The sequence below is a fragment of the Kogia breviceps genome, chromosome 2 (genome assembly GCF_026419965.1).
Source record: "Kogia breviceps isolate mKogBre1 chromosome 2, mKogBre1 haplotype 1, whole genome shotgun sequence".
Taxonomy (NCBI): Eukaryota; Metazoa; Chordata; class Mammalia; order Artiodactyla; family Physeteridae; genus Kogia; species Kogia breviceps.
This window is the reverse complement of record NC_081311.1, coordinates 129,089,047-129,106,438: the sequence shown is the minus strand read 5'-3', so window position 1 is coordinate 129,106,438 and position 17,392 is coordinate 129,089,047. Positions and strand designations below refer to the sequence as shown.

Here is a 17,392-nt window from a genome sequence, read left to right as displayed (position 1 = left end):
TAAAGGCAATATATGACAAACCCACAGCCAGCATTGTTCTCAATGGTGAAAAACTGAAACCATTTCCACTAAGATCAGGAACAAGACAAGGTTGCCCACTCTCACCACTCTTATTCAACCTAGTTTTGGAAGTTCTAGCCACAGCAATTAGAGAAAATAAAGAAATAAAAGGAATCCAAATAGGAAAAGAAGAAGTAAAGCTGTCACTGTTTGCAGATGACATGATACTATACATACAGAATACTAAGGATGCTACCAGAAAACTACTAGAACTAATCAATGAATTTGGTAAAGTAGCAGGATACAAAATTAATGCACAGAAATCTCTGGCATTCTTATACACTAATGATGAAAAATCTGAGAGTGAAATTAAGAAAACACTCCCATTTACCATTGCAACAAAAAGAATAAAATATCTAGGAATAAACCTACCTAAGGAGACAAAAGACCTGTATGCAGAAAACTATAAGACACTGATGAAAGAAATTAAAGATGATACAAATAGATGGAGAAATATACCATGTTCTTGGATTGGAAGAATCAACCTAGTGAAAATGACTCTTATTACCCAAAGCAATCTACAGATCCAATGCAATCCCTATCAAATTACCACTGGCATATTTTACAGAACTAGAACAAAGAATTTCACAATTTGTATGGAAACACAAAAGACCCCGAATAGCCAAAGCAATCTTGAGAACGAAAAATGGAGCTGGAGGAATCAGGCTCCCTGATTTCAGACTATACTACAAGGCCACAGTAATCAAGACAGTATGGTACTGGCACAAAAACAGAAATATAGATCAATGGAACAGGATAGAAAGCCCAGAGATAAACCTCATACCTTTTAGACACATGCTACTTATACTCAAGCACAGCTTAGACATGCACTGTCCAATACAACAGCCACTGGCTGCATGTGGCTATTGAACGCGTGCAGTGTGGCTGGTCCAAACTGCAATGTGCTGTGAATGTAAAATACACACTGGATTATGAAGACCTGGTATGAAAAAAATGAATGTAAAACACTTCACTGTTTTTATACTGCTTACAAGTTGAAGTGATATTTTGGAACTATTGGGTTAAACAAACTACACTATTAAAATAAACACATTTTTCTTTTTCCTTTTTAATGTGGCTACTAGGAAGTTCAGAATGACATGTGCCCTGCGTTTACACTTCTACTGGAAAGTGCTGGTAGGGATGTTTTCATGCCAGACTCTAAGGGATACAAGTAGGTGAGCTCTCTGCTCCCAGGAGGCCTTGCTACAAATAGTTGCGGCACCAGGCGGCTCTGACAAAGCACCCACCAGTAGGAAGAGCAATAAGGCCAACTCCACAGAAATGCCAAGCGGCAGGTACTGTGTTTCTCACCGGGCAGCTGGTACCAGGTGAGGAGATTTGCTGGAGCTCTCAGAGCTGGAAGGAAACAAGTGGATCTGACTCTGGAGCCCACACTCACTCCTCACACCATGCTGCCTCTCCCTGGATGTTTTTCTTAGCAAGCAAACCTCTGCCCTGGTGTGGAACTGGAGACCACTGCGTTCGAGCTGGCATGTGAAGGGCGGAGGCCAGGGAGAAGCGGGCTCGGGGGCGGGGGTGCCCTCCCAGCTGGGAGGAGCAGGAGTGGGGAAACCTTGAGGCTAGGGTTGGCCCAGAAGGTGAGGGGAGGATAGGGGCTGCAGATTTGGACCGGTAGCTGGGGAAGGATGGACTGCAGGGACAGGCATTATCCCAGGAGGGGACAGTGAAGCTGATGGACCAGGAGGGGCAAAGCTTGTGTCCCAGGACAGTAGGTCAGGCAGCAGATGTGAGGAGGACCTGAAGGAGTGCAGAGGGGCTGGGAAAGCAAAGAGGAAGGGAGAGTGAGTGCTTGTGATGAGAATTTGGGGCCTGACGCAAGCTGAGGGTGACATCAAAGATGAGCCAACAGTTCACCTCTGGTGTGAGAATATGGTACAGGTAACAGAAATGAGGAAATCAAGGGGGTAGAGGGATAAAAAGTAGTGTGAGAAGTGTCTGACATTTTGTGGCTTCAGGTAAATGACTCAAACTTTCCACCAGGACTGGAATGCTGTGAATAAATTATGAAACGGAAACAGAACTGAAATAATGGGAAAGCAATTATTGTGAGTGGGACAAAAGTACTGTCTTCAGTTACAGAAATGCCTTTCTCTGGATAAATTCCCAGGAAAACAAGTCATGGTGGTGGATAATCATTTACAGGGTTCCCAAGATGAGACCATCTCAGTAGAGGTTGCTGAAAACGTGTGCAGTGAGACGCAGAGCACCTGAACGTGCGGTCCTGGAGCTGGCTTACAGTCCTGTCTCCTGGCTTTCTTCTTCCTGTACCCCTGCTGCCAGGCTAGGCTTTGCTATACTCCTTGCTGGCTGGCACAGCTGGCATCCTAGGTGGCGGGCAGTGTAGCTGCCCCAAGAGCTGGGGTCCTGCAGGGAGGCCTGGCCTGGCCAGCCTTGTGTCCCTTGTTGCTCCGTGAGATTTCCAGCCCAGCTGAGGCATCCTCCATGCCAGGCATGGGAAGGCAAAGTCAGGCCCAGCTGCGGTCATGGTGGTCAGGTAACTCGGGTTCCCACCGCAGTGAGTGAGGGCTCAGGTGATCTGAGAGAAGGAAGCTGCCCAGGAGGGGGCTGTGTGGGACCAAAGACTTGAGCTAGCCGCAGACGCTGCACACAGTAGGGCCCCAGCCTACATATTCAGTCTGAAGGGGACTGATCCTGTTGCTTAAATTTGTCCCCAGCCGAAGGACCTGAATGATAGATCTTTATATTTTTAGTCTTTAAAGAACATAAGCCTTTATTTCTGTGATTTTTTTTCAGGTACAAAGGTGGATCACAGCATCTTTGAAAAGATCTATCGATTTCTAAAGCTCCATTTACAGAGCCACTTTGCATTTCACCATATTCTTTCTCACCTGGGTAATTTCCCAACTTCAGGGGTAGGTTGAGAGGATTAGTGACATCATGGAGGCATACAGTCCTATGTACCCTGGAAAGGCATTTCCTCTGAAAATCAATCAGTTTAAAATTCAGAACTGCTGACTAAGAATTGCCCGTAAGGCACGTAAAGGATGATTCTGTTAGGGGGGAGTTTGTAAAAGCGAAGGGGTCACATGAAGGGAAAGCCCCCTGAGAGAACTGCTCTGATGCAGAGGTGGCAATGGAAGCAGTGACCTGGCCACCCTGGGTGCTCTTCAGGTCGCTTCATGCTCTGACAGAGAATTTATTTACACTACCACAGAGATTTCCCTGGGACAAAGTCCCACAGTTGTAGGTTCTACAGCTGACGTTTATGTGTTCCAGGAATGTGCTTATTCATTTGTAATGGCACTAAGGCTTCCACCTTGTCATCTGCTCCGAGCAGAAGCTTAGAGATGAAAGTGCCTCCAGTCCTAAGCCACGGGAAATAAGACAGACTCAGAAACTACTAGGTACCCGAGGGACCTGGGTGGGGTCTCTTGGGCCACTCTTTTTGAGAATTTCGTCATGGGCTCTCATCCTCCTCATACTGACCTGCTGTCTCATTTACTGAGGGAGTGTCATTATGGGGCCTGTCTTGTGCTGAGAGACCCCACCCTGACAACTGGCTGACCACCTGAATTCTACAGGAATCTCTGAGTCTCCCCACTTGACTGCCTCATCTTACTCGGCATTCAGAAGCCCGCACACAAAAGAGAATGTCATATTCTACTCCCAAGGTCAAATCTTTTCATACTCAGACTGTAAGTCTTGCAAAACTCACAAGACTAAAATCACAGTTCACGTGTTTTCTAAGGAAGCTGAAGCTTTAGGATTATACCTGATCATTAGTTTGATGTGGCTGTGCTAGTGACCAAGTTCAAACATATTTATATACCTGGGTGAAATTCAGAGAGTAACTGAGATATTATGGGATTTTTTCCCCCCTTTTCCCTTTTTGGTGGTAATTTGAGAGAATAAGGGAAATGACATGTGAAAATGGGCATTTGCACCCTCCCCCAGATTTTGGGGATGGGCCAGGGCAGGCAGAGGCAGGGAAGGAAGAGCTCCAGCCTGCATGTCAGAAACCCAACCTCTAGACTCAATCTCTTTGTATCCCAGTTTCTCATCTTGTACTACAGGGGGCAGAATAGAAGATTTCTTTAGGGCCCTTTCCAGCTCAAAGTTCTGTGACTCTGAATTAAGAGTTGTTGCATTTATTAAACTATTTTTGTTTTGTTACCAATGAAACTTTTGTCATTTTATTTCTCATTACTAATGTTTATGGTTTGAAGTGTTCAGTAAATAGGAGAGTGCACGTTCCTCTCGCTATTATTTTATAAAGAGGGCCAAGTGATAAGGATCCTACTGACTGGGGCTCGGAATTGGGAGGCGATGTTGCTGGATTTCTGAAATCTACCCCTGAGACTCTTGACAGCTCTAGGGGCCCACAAAAAGCAGGACAGAAAGTAATAGGCCAACTCCTCTCTGCACCAGGGAATAAACGACTGTTTTGAAGGCACGTTAGGCCAAGGGGACATGTTTAGTAATCATTTCATTCTGTAATGGCACATAATCATCCAAAAGGTTGAATGCATGTCCATTAGGCTCTGGCTCTTTATAGGATGTCCTGCTCTTTGCTAAACTTGAGCCTGGCCCATGTACCCTTCCTTGGTGCACAACTATCATTTTCTTATTAATTTACTGTCTAATTAGAAATATGGAGCTAATGATCAGGAAGGGAATATGCCTAATTTCACGTTCTTCATAGCGTCTGGAATCCATTGCTGGCATCCAAACTTTTAAAATAAACAGTGTGGAAATATTTTACTTAGCCATATGGATGAATAATAATAATCTCTTGCTAACTTGGAAGGAATGTGAATATAGCAGTCATTTAAACAAAGTCCATTATTATTCAAAGGCTACTTTTTGGTACTTAACACCAGTGTTAATGGGGTAAGAGAAGCATGATAATTTTGGGACATCTGGTGCATTAAAAGGTAGGCCTCCAGATTCTATGCAATATCTTCAGTTTATATAGTTTTAAAAAATGATGCTTTCAGGATGCTCAATAACTTGAAACTCATATATCCTAGCTTAGAAACATATTTAATTATCTTGAACAAATGAGTTCAACATATCTCTTCTAGTGACAAGATGTTCCCACTTTCCACCCATAGTTTGTGGCCTAGCAGACATACATTTTAAAACCCAACTGGGGAACAACGATACTTCATCCAGCTTTCAGGTTTAAGCACAATAAAGGTAAAAAGTACCTTTGTAATAAAAACCTCAGCCTAAGCACCTACACGTATCAGCAATTATTGAAAGAAAAGCTCATTAGGTTCCAACCTGGAACATGTTCAACACAATGAAGAAAACACAAGAATCATGTCACATACTAGAGAACTATTTTAATTAACAATGACAGCCACACTGTCCTGGGAAAATACACTGGACCAAAAGTATTTTTCCTTTCTACCCCTGCACATTAAGATGTGGCCAAAAATGCAGGCCCTGGGCAGTTATTACATTTAAATCAAAATTCTTTTTAAAAGAATAGCTAAAATTTCTGCATTGAAGTGCATTAAAAATGCCAAACTGAAACAAAGGGAACTGGAAGAAAAGTCTTTGAATTAATAATGAGGTTGAATTACTTAATATTAAGGACAATAGAATACCTAGTTTCAAGGGGATAGTAATTTCTTCAAATAACACAATATTTTGAACACAATGGTTCACTGTGCTTTAACATTTCACGGCCCTAAGTTGACTATAGTTTACAGTGAAGAACTCTTAGGCCATACCTACAAAGGCCAAGCATCGTGCAAGGTTGGCCAGGGCCAGAGTATTTTGTGGAGACACTGGAAGAACATTAAATTTGGAGGGATATCTTCTAGGAGATGGGCAGCGGATAGGGAATGGTGGGTGATGCAGTCACATAGCACCCTGCTACCCATGTTTGGAGCAGACATGTTTTAATGAAAATGGTTCAGATGGGGACATGCTTTCCTGGTTAGGAAAGGTCTGGAAGGCTGGATTTGGGGCTAACCGGTCTTCTCTTGTAGGGCTACTCTTAGGCAAAATGAGGTCCTGAGGGCTTATCTTCTTTGCCTCTCAAGTCACACTTAATTTCTTCTTGTTGCTTTCTGGACAACTATGTTGCTCAGTCTTAATCCCATGAAGTAATGAGCCCCCTATCCCAGTGGGTTCAAGCACATAGTGGGCAGCTACTTTGTGTGGAAGCCGTACAGGGGCTCCATGCATTGGATAGCTGATTGGACAAAATGAATTTGGAGGTCCCCTCCAACCTTGTGATTCTGTGAATTAGAGACAGCTTATGAGTATTTGACTTCAGGAATAGTTAATGAAAGAGCTCAAGGTTCTCTTGATTTTGTCATTCTTTAAAATACATCAGGGATTAGTTGCTCTTAAAACATTACTGATCATCAGTTAAAGTTGGTACCACTAAATTCTGGAACTGAAAAATGTGAATAAATAATTTTTCTTGTCTCCATAAATCTTAACCTACAAATACATGTATACATGTAATACACACACAAGCCCAAGCAGCTATGCTTGATTTATATTATGACTTGGTAGTTTCATATTAGGTAGATAGTGTTTATGTACAAATCAAACTTGGGCTGACGTTTAGCATTTTTTTCTTTTTTTTTTTTGTGGTACGTGGGCCTCTCACTGCTATGGCCTCTCCCGTTGCAGAGCACAGGCTCCGGACACACAGGCCCAGTGGCCATGGCTCATGGGCCCAGCCGCTCCGCGGCATGTGGGATCTTCCCTGACCAGGGCACGAACCTGCGTCCCTTGCGTCGGCAGGTGGACTCTCAACCACCGCGCCACCAGGGAAGCCCTGACATTTAGCATTTTGAAACTGGAAACTCACTTCTGAAGTCCTCTGGTGCAACTCCTTTATATATTGTCATTTCAGTGAATTGTTTACACACACTACTGCCATTCCAAAGCAAAGACTACTTTTGAAGAAAACATTTCATAAGCAATCTGTCCACATATCAGTATAAACTGTTACAGGTAAAAGTACAGAGTTATAAAACAGTTCTTAATATTCCTAACCTATAAGTATGGCCAAAAAATACTTCTAAAAAAAGCCTAAAAGCTACTGGCAGCTATTTCCAACAAAGAAATATCCGAGGTTGTTGTTAATTTTATATTGGAATTGATACAATCTATTAGGGAAATAGCTTTTTGAATTATGAAAACTCATGTCCTCTTTCAAGGTCAAGGTCCAAGTCTTAAAACTTTTGTGTTCGCAGCAACTTAGTACTGTTCCCAAACAGAAATGAGGATATATGTAGTAAAACATCTAAATTAGCACTCACATCCAGAGTACGCACCAGGTAAATTAGTACATAAAAGCCCTTAATAGTAAAGTCTGGCTCTACTTCAAATAAATTTGATTTATTCTAAAATGAAAAAAAAAAATCACCAAACTTTCATGCACTTTACTTGTTTATCACAACATCATACAAATTCCTTGAGCTCAGTTCATGAAAGATACTGTTAGAGTTTCTCCCAAGGATAAAACCTCAGAAACAAAAATGCAGTCAAGACTTCTTCCTCCCGTGGGAAATTATGACAGAAGAAGAGAAAAAAGCTGCACATCAAGGATCAAAAGAGAACCAAATCTAGTAGAAGCTGTGCTTCCAAGGTCAGGTCGACCCTGGATAACTGCTGATCCCTCAGGGAGCCCGCACACATCATTCTGCAGCCTGGCCGGCTGCACAGGTGTATTACTGGGAGAAATTACTTGAACGTTCACAGAAGAGTTCAAAATGATGGGAAAGAAACATAAAACGAGGAAAGAAAGTACTCATATACTGCAAATAACACTTCCTAACGGGGAGCTTAGGACAAAATTTTGGGTGTAATCACAGTGATTGGGCTAACTTCTAGAATGGATATGTCTATAATTTTTTTTCTTAATTCTATTTAGTTTGTCCTAATTTTCATTTCATACACATAATACATAGTATGTAAATGTAAATAATTTATTTTTTGGTGTGAGAGAGTTTGATGCTTCAAAAGCATTTTATAAAGAGGGAGCAAGGGCTTCCTTGGTGCCGCAGTGGTTGAGAGTCCGCCTGCCGATGCAGGGGACACGGGTTTGTGCCCTGGTCCGGGAAGATCCCACATGCCGCGGAGCGGCTGGGTCCGTGAGCCAAGGCCGCTGAGCCTGCACATCCGGAGCCTGCGCTCCGCAACGGGAGAGGCCACAACAGTGAGAGGCTGCGTAACGGAAAAAAAAAAAAAAAAAAAAAAAAAAAAAAGAGGAAGCTAAATTGATTTACTAATAAATCAATATGGAGGGAGGCGAGAAGATGGCGGAAGAGTAAGATGCGGGGATCACCTTCCTCCTCACAGATACATCAGAAATACATCTACACGTGGAACTGCTCCTATAGAACACCCACTGAACGCTGGCAGAAGACCTCGGACCTCCCAAAAGGCAAGAAACTCCCCACGTACCTGGGTAGGGCAAAAGAAGAATAAACAGAGACAAAGAATAGGGACGGGACCTACACCACTGGGAGGGAGCCGTGAAGGAGGAAAGATTCCCACACACTAGAAGCCCCTTCACGGGCGGAGACTGCGGGTGGAGGAGGGGGAAGCTCCGGAGCCATGGAGAAGAGCGCAGCAACTGGGTGCGGAGGGCAAAGCGGAGAGATTCCCGCAAAGGATCGGTGCTGACCGGCACTCACCAGCCCTAGAGGCTTGTGTGCTCACCCGCCGGGGCAGGTTGGGGCTGGGAGCTGAGGCTCGGGCTTCAGTCGGATCCCAGGGAAAGGTCTGGAGTTGGCAAAGTGAAAACAGCCTGAAGGGGTTAGTGCACCAAGGCTAGCAGGGAGGGAGTCCGTTTGAAGTCTAGAGCTGCCAAAGAGGCAAGAGACCTTTTCTTCCCTCTTTGCTTCCTGGTGAGCGAGGAGAGGGGTTTAAGCGCACCGCTTAAAGGAGCTCCAGAAACGGGCGCGGAGCTGCCGAAGAGACAGGAGGCTTTTTCTTGCCTCTTTGCTTCCTGGGGTGCGAGGAGAGGGGATTAGGGGCACCGCATAAAGGAGTTCCAGAAACGGGCGCGAGCCGCTGCTGTTGGCGCGGACAGCAGAGATGGGTGTGGGAAGGTAGGGTTGCTGCTGCCGCCACCAAAAGGCCTGTGTGCGAGCACAGGTCACTCTCCACACCGCCCCTCCTGGGAGCTCGTGCAGCCCGCCACTGCAGGGGTCCCGGGATCCAGGGACAGCTTCCCTGGGAGAACGCGTGGTGCGCCTCAGGCCGGTGCAGCATCACGCCGGCATCTGCCACCACAGGCTCCCCCCGCATCCGTGCCCCTCCCTCCCCTCGGCCTATGCCAGAGCCCCCGAATCAGCTGCTCCTTTAACCCTGCCCTGTCTGAGCGAAGGGCAGACGCCCTCGGACGACCTACATGCAGAGGAGGGGCCAAGTCCAAAGCTGAACCCCAGGAGATGTGCGAACAAAGAGGAGAGGGGGAGGTCTCTCCCAGCAGCCTCAGAAGCAGCGGATTAAAGCTCCACAATCAACTTGAAGTGCCCTGCATCTGTGGAAAACCTGAATAGACAGCGAAATATCCCAAGTTGAGGAGGTGGACTTTGGGAGCAAGATATACTATTATTTTCCCCTTTTTTCTTTTTGTGAGTGTGTATGTGTGTGCTGCTGTGTGAGATTTTGTCTGTATAGCTTTGCTTTCACCATTTGTCCTAGGGTTAGACCGACCCGTTTTTTTTTTTAATAGAAATTTTTCTTCTTAATAATTATTTTAAAATTTTATTTATTTATTTATTTATTTTTGCAGTACGTGGGCCTCTCACTCTGTGGCCTCTCCTGTTGCAGAGCACAGGCTCTGGACGCACAGGCTCAGCGGCCATGGCTCACAGGCCTAGCTGCTCCGCGGAATGCGGGATCCTCCTGGACCGGGGCACGAATCCGCGTCCCCTGCATCGGCAGGAGGACTCTCAACCACTGTGCCACCAGGGAAGCCCTATTTTTTATTTTAATAACTGTACTTTATCCTACTTTATTTTGTCTTCTCCCTTTCTTTCTTCCTTTCTTCCCTCCTTTCTTCCTTCCTTCCTCTCTTCCTTCCTCCCTTTCTTCCTCTCCTCTTTCCTTCCTTCCTTTCTTGCTTTCTTCCTTCATTTCTTCCTTGCTTCCTTCCTTCTGCCCTTTCTTTCTTCCTTCCTTCCCTCCCTCCCTCCTTCCTTCCTTTTCTTTCCTTTCTATTTTTTCTCCCTTTTATTTTGAGCCGCGTAGATTAAAGGTTCTTGGTGCTCCATCCAGGGCTGTGTCTCTGAGGTGGGAGAACCAACCTCAGGACAATGGTCCACAAGAGACCTCCCAGCTCCACGCAATATCAAACAGCGAAAATCTCCCAGAGATCTCCATCTCAACACCAAGACCCAGCTTCACTCAAGGACCAGCAACGAACAGTGCTAGACACTCTATCCCCAACAAAGAGCAAGACAGGTCTACAGCCCCATCCATTAGCAGAGAGGCTGCCTAAAATCATAATAAGGCTACTGACATCCCCAAACACACCACCAGACGTGGACCTGCCCACCAGAAAGACAAGATCCAGCCTCATCCACCAGAACAGAGGCACTAGTCCCTCCAACCAGGAAACCTACTCAACCCACTGAACCAACCTTAGCCACTGGGGACAGCCACCAAAAACAATGAGAACTACGAACCTGCAGCCTGCAAAAAGGAGACCCCAAAACAGTAAGATAAGCAAAATGAAAAGACAGAAAAACACACAGCAGATGAAGGAGCAAGATAAAAACACACCAGACCTAACAAATGAAGAGGAAATAGGCAGTCTACCTGAAAAAGAATTCAGAACGATGATAGTAAAGATGATTCAAAATCTTGGAAATAGAATAGACAAACTGCAAGAAACAGTTAACAAGGAACTAGAAGAAATAAAGAGGAAGCAAGCAACGATGAGCAACACAATAAATGAAAGGAAAAATACTCTAGATGGGATCAATAGCAGAATAACTGAGGCAGAAGGACGGATAAGTGACCTGGATGATAAAATAGTGGAAATAACTACTGCAGAGCAGAATAAAGAAAAAAGAATGAAAAGAACTGAGGACAGTATCAGAGACCTCTGGGACAACATTAAATGCACTAACATTCAAATAGGGGTCCCAGAAGAAGAAGAGAAAAAGAAAGGGATGAGAAAATATTTGAAGAGATTATAGTTGAAAACTTCCCTAATATAGGGAAGGAAATAGTCAATCAAGTCTAGGAAGCACAGAGAGTCCCATACAGGATAAACCCAAGGATAAACATGCCAAGACATATAATAATCAAACTGTCAAAAATTAAATACAAAGAAAACATATTAAAAGCAGCAAGGGAAAAACAATAAATAACACACAAGGGAATCCCCATAAGGTTAACAGCTGATCTTTCAGCAGAAACTCTACAAGCCAGAAGGGAGTGGCAGGACATATGTAAAGTGATGAAGGAATAAAACCTACAACCAAGATTACTCTACCCAGCAAGGATCTCATTCATATTTGATGGAGAAATTAAAACCTTTACAGACAAGCAAAAGCTGAGAGAGTTCAGCACCACCAAACCAGCTTTACAACAAATGCTAAAGGAACTTCTATAGGCAAGAAACAAAAGAGAAGGAAAAGACCTACAAGAACAACCCGAAACAATTAAGTAAATGGTAATAGAAACATACATATTGATAATTACCTTAAATGTAAATGGATTAAATGCTCCCACCAAAAGACACAGACTGGCTGAATGGATACAAAAATAAGACCCATATATACTGTCTACAAGAGACCCACTTCAGACCTAGGGACACATACAGACTGAAAGTGAGGGGATGGAAAAAGATATTCCATGCAAATGGAAATCAGAAGAAAGCTGGAGTAGCAATTCTCATATCAGACAAAATAGACTTTAAAATAAAAACTATAACAAGAGACGAAGAAGGACACTACATAATGATCAAGGGATCGATCCAAGAAGAAGATATAACAATTGTAAATATTTATGCACCCAACATAGGAGCACCTCAATACATAAGGCAAATACTAACAGCCATAAAAGGGGAAATCGGCAGTAACACAATAATAGTAGGGTACTTTAACACCCCACTTTCACCAATGGACAGATCATCCAAAATGAAAATAAATAAGGAAACACAAGCTTTAAATAATACATTACACAAGACGGACTTACTTGATATTTATAGGACATTCCATCCAAAAACAACAGAATACACATGTTTCTCAAGTGCTCATGGAACATTCTCCAGGATAGATCACATATTGGGTCACAAATCTAGCCTTGGCAAATTTAAGAAAATTGAAATCATTATCAAGTATCTTCTCCGACCACAACGCTATGAGACTAGATATCAATTACAGGAAAAGATCTGTATAAAATACAAACACATGGAGGCTAAACAATACACTACTTAATAACGAAGTGATCACTGAAGAAATCAAAGAGGAAATCAAAAAATACTTAGAAACAAATGACAATGGAGATACGACGACCCAAAACCTATGGGATACAGCAAAAGCAGTTGTAAGAGGGAAGTTTATAGCAATACAATCTTACCTTAAGAAACAGGAAACATCTCGAATAAACAACCTAACTTTGCACCTAAAGCAATTAGAGAAGGAAGAACAAAAAAACCCAAATTTATCAGAAGGAAAGAAATCATAAAGATCAGATCAGAAATAAATGAAAAAGAAATGAAGGAAACAATAGCAAAGATCAATAAAACTAAAAGCTGGTTCTTTGAGAAGATAAATAAAATTGATAAACCATTAGCCAGACTCATCAAGAATAAAAGGGAGAAGACTCAAATCAATAGAATTAGAAATGAAAAAGGAGATGTAACAACTGACACTGCAGAAATACAAAAGATTATGAGAGATTACTAGAAGCAACTCTATGCCAATAAAATGGACAACTTGGAACAAATGGACAAATTCTTGGAAATGCACAACCTGCCGAGACCGAACCAGGAAGAAATAGAAAATATGAACAGACCAATCACAAGCACTGAAATTGAAACTGTGATTAAAAATCTTCCAGCAAACAAAAGCCCAGGACCAGATGGCTTCACAGGCGAATTCTATCAAACATTTAGAGAAGAGCTAACAGCTATCCTTCTGAAACTCTTCCAAAAGATAGCAGAGGGAGGAACACTCCCAAACTCATTCTATGAGGCCACCATCACCCTGATACCAAAACCAGACAAAGACGTCACAAAGAAAGAAAACTATAGGCCAATATCACTGATGAACATAGATGCAAAAATCCTCAACAAAATACTAGCAAACAGAATCCAACAGCACATTAAAAGGATCATACACCATGATCAAGTGGGGTTTATCCCAGGAATGCAAGGATTCTTCAATATATGAAAATCAATCAACGTGATACACCATATCAACAAACTGAAGGAGAAAAACCATATGATCATCTCAATAGATGCAGAGAAAGCTTTTGACAAAATTCAACACCCATTTATGATAAAAACCCTGCAGAAAGTAGGCCTAGAGGGAACTTTCCTCAACATAATAAAGGCCATATATGACAAACCCACAGCCAGCATTGTTCTCAATGGTGAAAAACTGAAACTATTTCCACTAAGATCAGGAACAAGACAAGGTTGCCCACTCTCACCACTCTTATTCAACCTAGTTTTGGAAGTTCTAGCCACAGCAATCAGAGAAAAAAAAGAAATAAAAGGAATCCAAATTGGAAAAGAAGAAGTAAAGCTGTCACTGTTTGCAGGTGACATGATACTATATATAGAGAATCCTAAGGATGCTACCAGAAAACTACTAGAGCTAATCAATGAATGTGGTAAAGTAGCAGGATACAAAATTAATGCACAGAAATCTCCGGCATTCTTATACACTAATGATGAAAAATCTGAGAGTGAAATTAAGAAAACACTCCCATTTACCATTGCAACAAAAAGAATAAAATATCTAGGAATAAACCTACCTAAGGAGACAAAAGACTTGTATGCAGAAAACTATAAGACATTGATGAAAGAAATTAAGGATGATATAAATAGGTGGAGAAATATACCATGTTCTTGGATTGGAAGAATCAACATTGTGAAAATGACTCTACTACCCAAAGCAATCTACAGATTCAATGCAATCCCTATCAAATTACCACTGGCGTTTTTTACAGAACTAGAACAAAAAAATTTCACAATTTGCACGGAAACATAAAATACCCCGAAGAGCCAAAGCAATCTTGAGAACGAAAAATGCAGCTGGAGAAATCAGGCTCCCTGACTTCAGACTATACTACAAGGTTACAGTAATCAAGACAGTATGGTACTGGCACAAAAACAGAAATATAGATTAATGGAACAGGATAGAAAGCCCAGAGATAAACCGACACACATATGGTCACCTTATCTTTGATAAAGGAGGGAAGGATATACAGTGGAGAAAAGACAGCCTCTTCAATAAGTGGTGCTGGGAAAACTGGACAGCTACCTGTAAAAGTATGAAATTAGATCACTCCCTAACACCACACAGAAAAATAAACTCAAAATGGGTTAAAGACCTAAATGTACTGGCAGACACTATCAAACTCTTAGAGGAAAACATAGGCAGAACACTCTATGACATAAATCACAGCAAGATCCTTTTTGACCCACCTCCTAGAGAAATGGAAATAAAAACAAAAATAAACAAATGGGATCAAATGAAACTTAACAGCTTTTACACAGCAAAGGAGACCATAAACAAGGCCAAAAGACAACCCGCAGAATGAGAGAAAATAATTGCAAATGAAGCAACTGACAAAGGATTAATATCCAAAATTTATAAGCAACTCATGCAACTCAATAAGAAAAAAACAACAACCCAATCCAAAAATGGGCAGAAGAACTAAATAGACATTTCTCCAAAGAAGATATTCAGGGGCTTCCCTGGTGGTGCAGTGGTTGAGAATCCGCCTGCCAATGCAGGGGTCACGGGTTCGTGCCCTGGTCCGGGAAGATCCCACATGCCGCGGAGCAACTAAGCCCGTGAGCCAGGGCCGCTGGGCCTGCGCGTCCGGAGCCTGTGCTCCGCAACGGGAGAGGCCACAGCAGTGAGAGGCCCGCATACCACAAAAAAAAAAAAAAAAAAAAAAAAAAAAAAGAAGATATTCAGATTGCCAACAAACACATGAAAGAATGCTCAACATCATTAATCATGAGAGAAATGCAAATCAAAACTACAATGAGATATCATCTCACACCGGTCAGATTGGCCATCATCAAGAACTCTAGAAACAATAAATGCTGGAGAGGGTGTGAAGAAAAGGGAACCCTCTTGCACTGTTGGTGGGAATGTAAATTGATACAGCCACTATGGAGAACAGGATGGAGGTTCCTTAAAAAACTACAAATAGAACTGCCATATGACCCCACAATCCCACTACTAGGCATATACCCTGAGAAAACCATAATTCAAAATGAGTCATGTACCAAAGTGTTTATTGCAGCTCTATTTACAATAGCCAGGACATGGAAGCAACCTAAGTGTCCATCAACAGATGAATGGATAAAAAAGATGTGGCCCATATATACAATGGAATATTCCTCAGCCATAAAAAGAAATGAAACTGAGTTATTTGTAATGAGGTGGATAGACCTGGAGTCTGTCATACAGAGTGAAGTAAGTCAGAAGGAGAAAAACAAATACCGTATGCTAACACATATATATGGAATCTAAGAATAAAAAAATGTCATGAAGAGATTAGTGATAGGATGGGAATAAAATACAGACCTACTAGAGCATGGACTTGAGGATATGGGGAGGGGGAAGGGTAAGATGTGATTAAGTGAGAGAATGGCAGGGACATATATACACTACCAAAGGTAAAACAGATAGCTAGTGGGAAGCTGCCGCATAGCACAGGGAGATCACCTCTGTGCTTTGTGACCACCTAGAGGGGTGGGATATGGAGGGTGGGAGGGAGGGTGATGCAAGAGGGAAGAGATATGGGAACATATGTACATGTATAACTGATTCACTTTGTTGGAGAAACGAACACACTATTGTAAAACAGTTATGTTCCAATAAATATGTTAAAAAATTAAAAAAAAAATCAATATGTAATTGAGATGTGTTAAAGCATTAATATTCGAATTACATCAGGGCAGGCAGTCCATTCTGGAGTTTAAGATTATATATAAAGTGCATTCTACTTTTAGTACATAATTTTCATACCTTATTCGAAGTATAGGGTACTTATTTTGAACATTAATATGTTATGAGAAAGTTGATTCCCCTTAACTAAATATTAGATTCAAGATGGTTTGCTACATTCCTAAGTGTTACTGAATAACAGCTGACAGAACCTAAAGCTCTGATTTCATGGTGGAAGCTAGTGGAGAATGGGATTCACTTGGAAAAAATGACGTTAAAACATTTTAAATTAACTATTTCAAGCATGAAAAATAGCATAGCAAATATAAAACAAACACCCAGATGCCCACCATCCCTAGCTTTGTTAAATACAGTTGACTTTTGAACAATATGGGTTCGAACTGCACAGGTCCACTTATATGTAGAACTTTTTCAATAGTATAAACTATAGTATTGCACAATTCGTGGCTGGTTAAATCCACAGATGTGGAACCGTGGATATGGAGGAACTACATATACGGAGGGCTGACCATAAGTTATATGCAGATTTTCGACTGCACAGAGGGTCAGGGCCCCCAACCCCCAGGTCGTTCAAGGATCAACTGTATTAACATTTTGTCTTCTTTGTTTCAGATTTCTCTTTCCTTTTAAAGAATTGGAGCCAGATTATACTCCTCAATGCCTTTTTCTCTACCTGCACCCTGCAGAGGTAACCACTATCTTGAATCTGTCTTTTATCATTCTAATGAAAAATTTTACCTTTATTGCATGTGCCTATATCAAAAAATAAAGATAGCCTCAACCTGCATATTTTAAAACTTATATACCATAGTGTCATGCTGTGCTTATCATTCTACTAATGTTTCTAGAGATTTATCTATGTTGCTACACATAGCTCTAACGCACTTATTTTAGCCCTTCTATGTGGTTTCACTGCATGAGTGTACTGCCATTTATTTAACTGTTTTCCTACCAATGAATACTCAGTATTTCCCCCTAATACTCTTATAAACAGTGCTGTCATTAATCACCCTCCTGCAGAATTGTTCTCTCAGCTTGACCTCAAGACAAAGCATCACTCAGTTCCTCTGGGACTCTCACTCCCCACGTTGGACCATCGTGGCCTGGCCATGAAATATTCTTCTCATTGTTTCTTCTTCTCCACTGCCCACCCCTTCTTTCTACCACTGATACAGTTCAAGCTATTATCTCTA

General features: G+C 42.1%; 1 protein-coding gene across 28 annotated transcripts in view; it reads right to left on the bottom strand.

The window, feature by feature from the left end:
* The window catches only part of PKP4 (plakophilin 4), a 269,659-nt gene that overhangs the window by 31,892 nt on the left and 220,375 nt on the right, over positions 1-17,392 (bottom strand). The gene's annotated exons all lie outside the window — the stretch shown is intronic.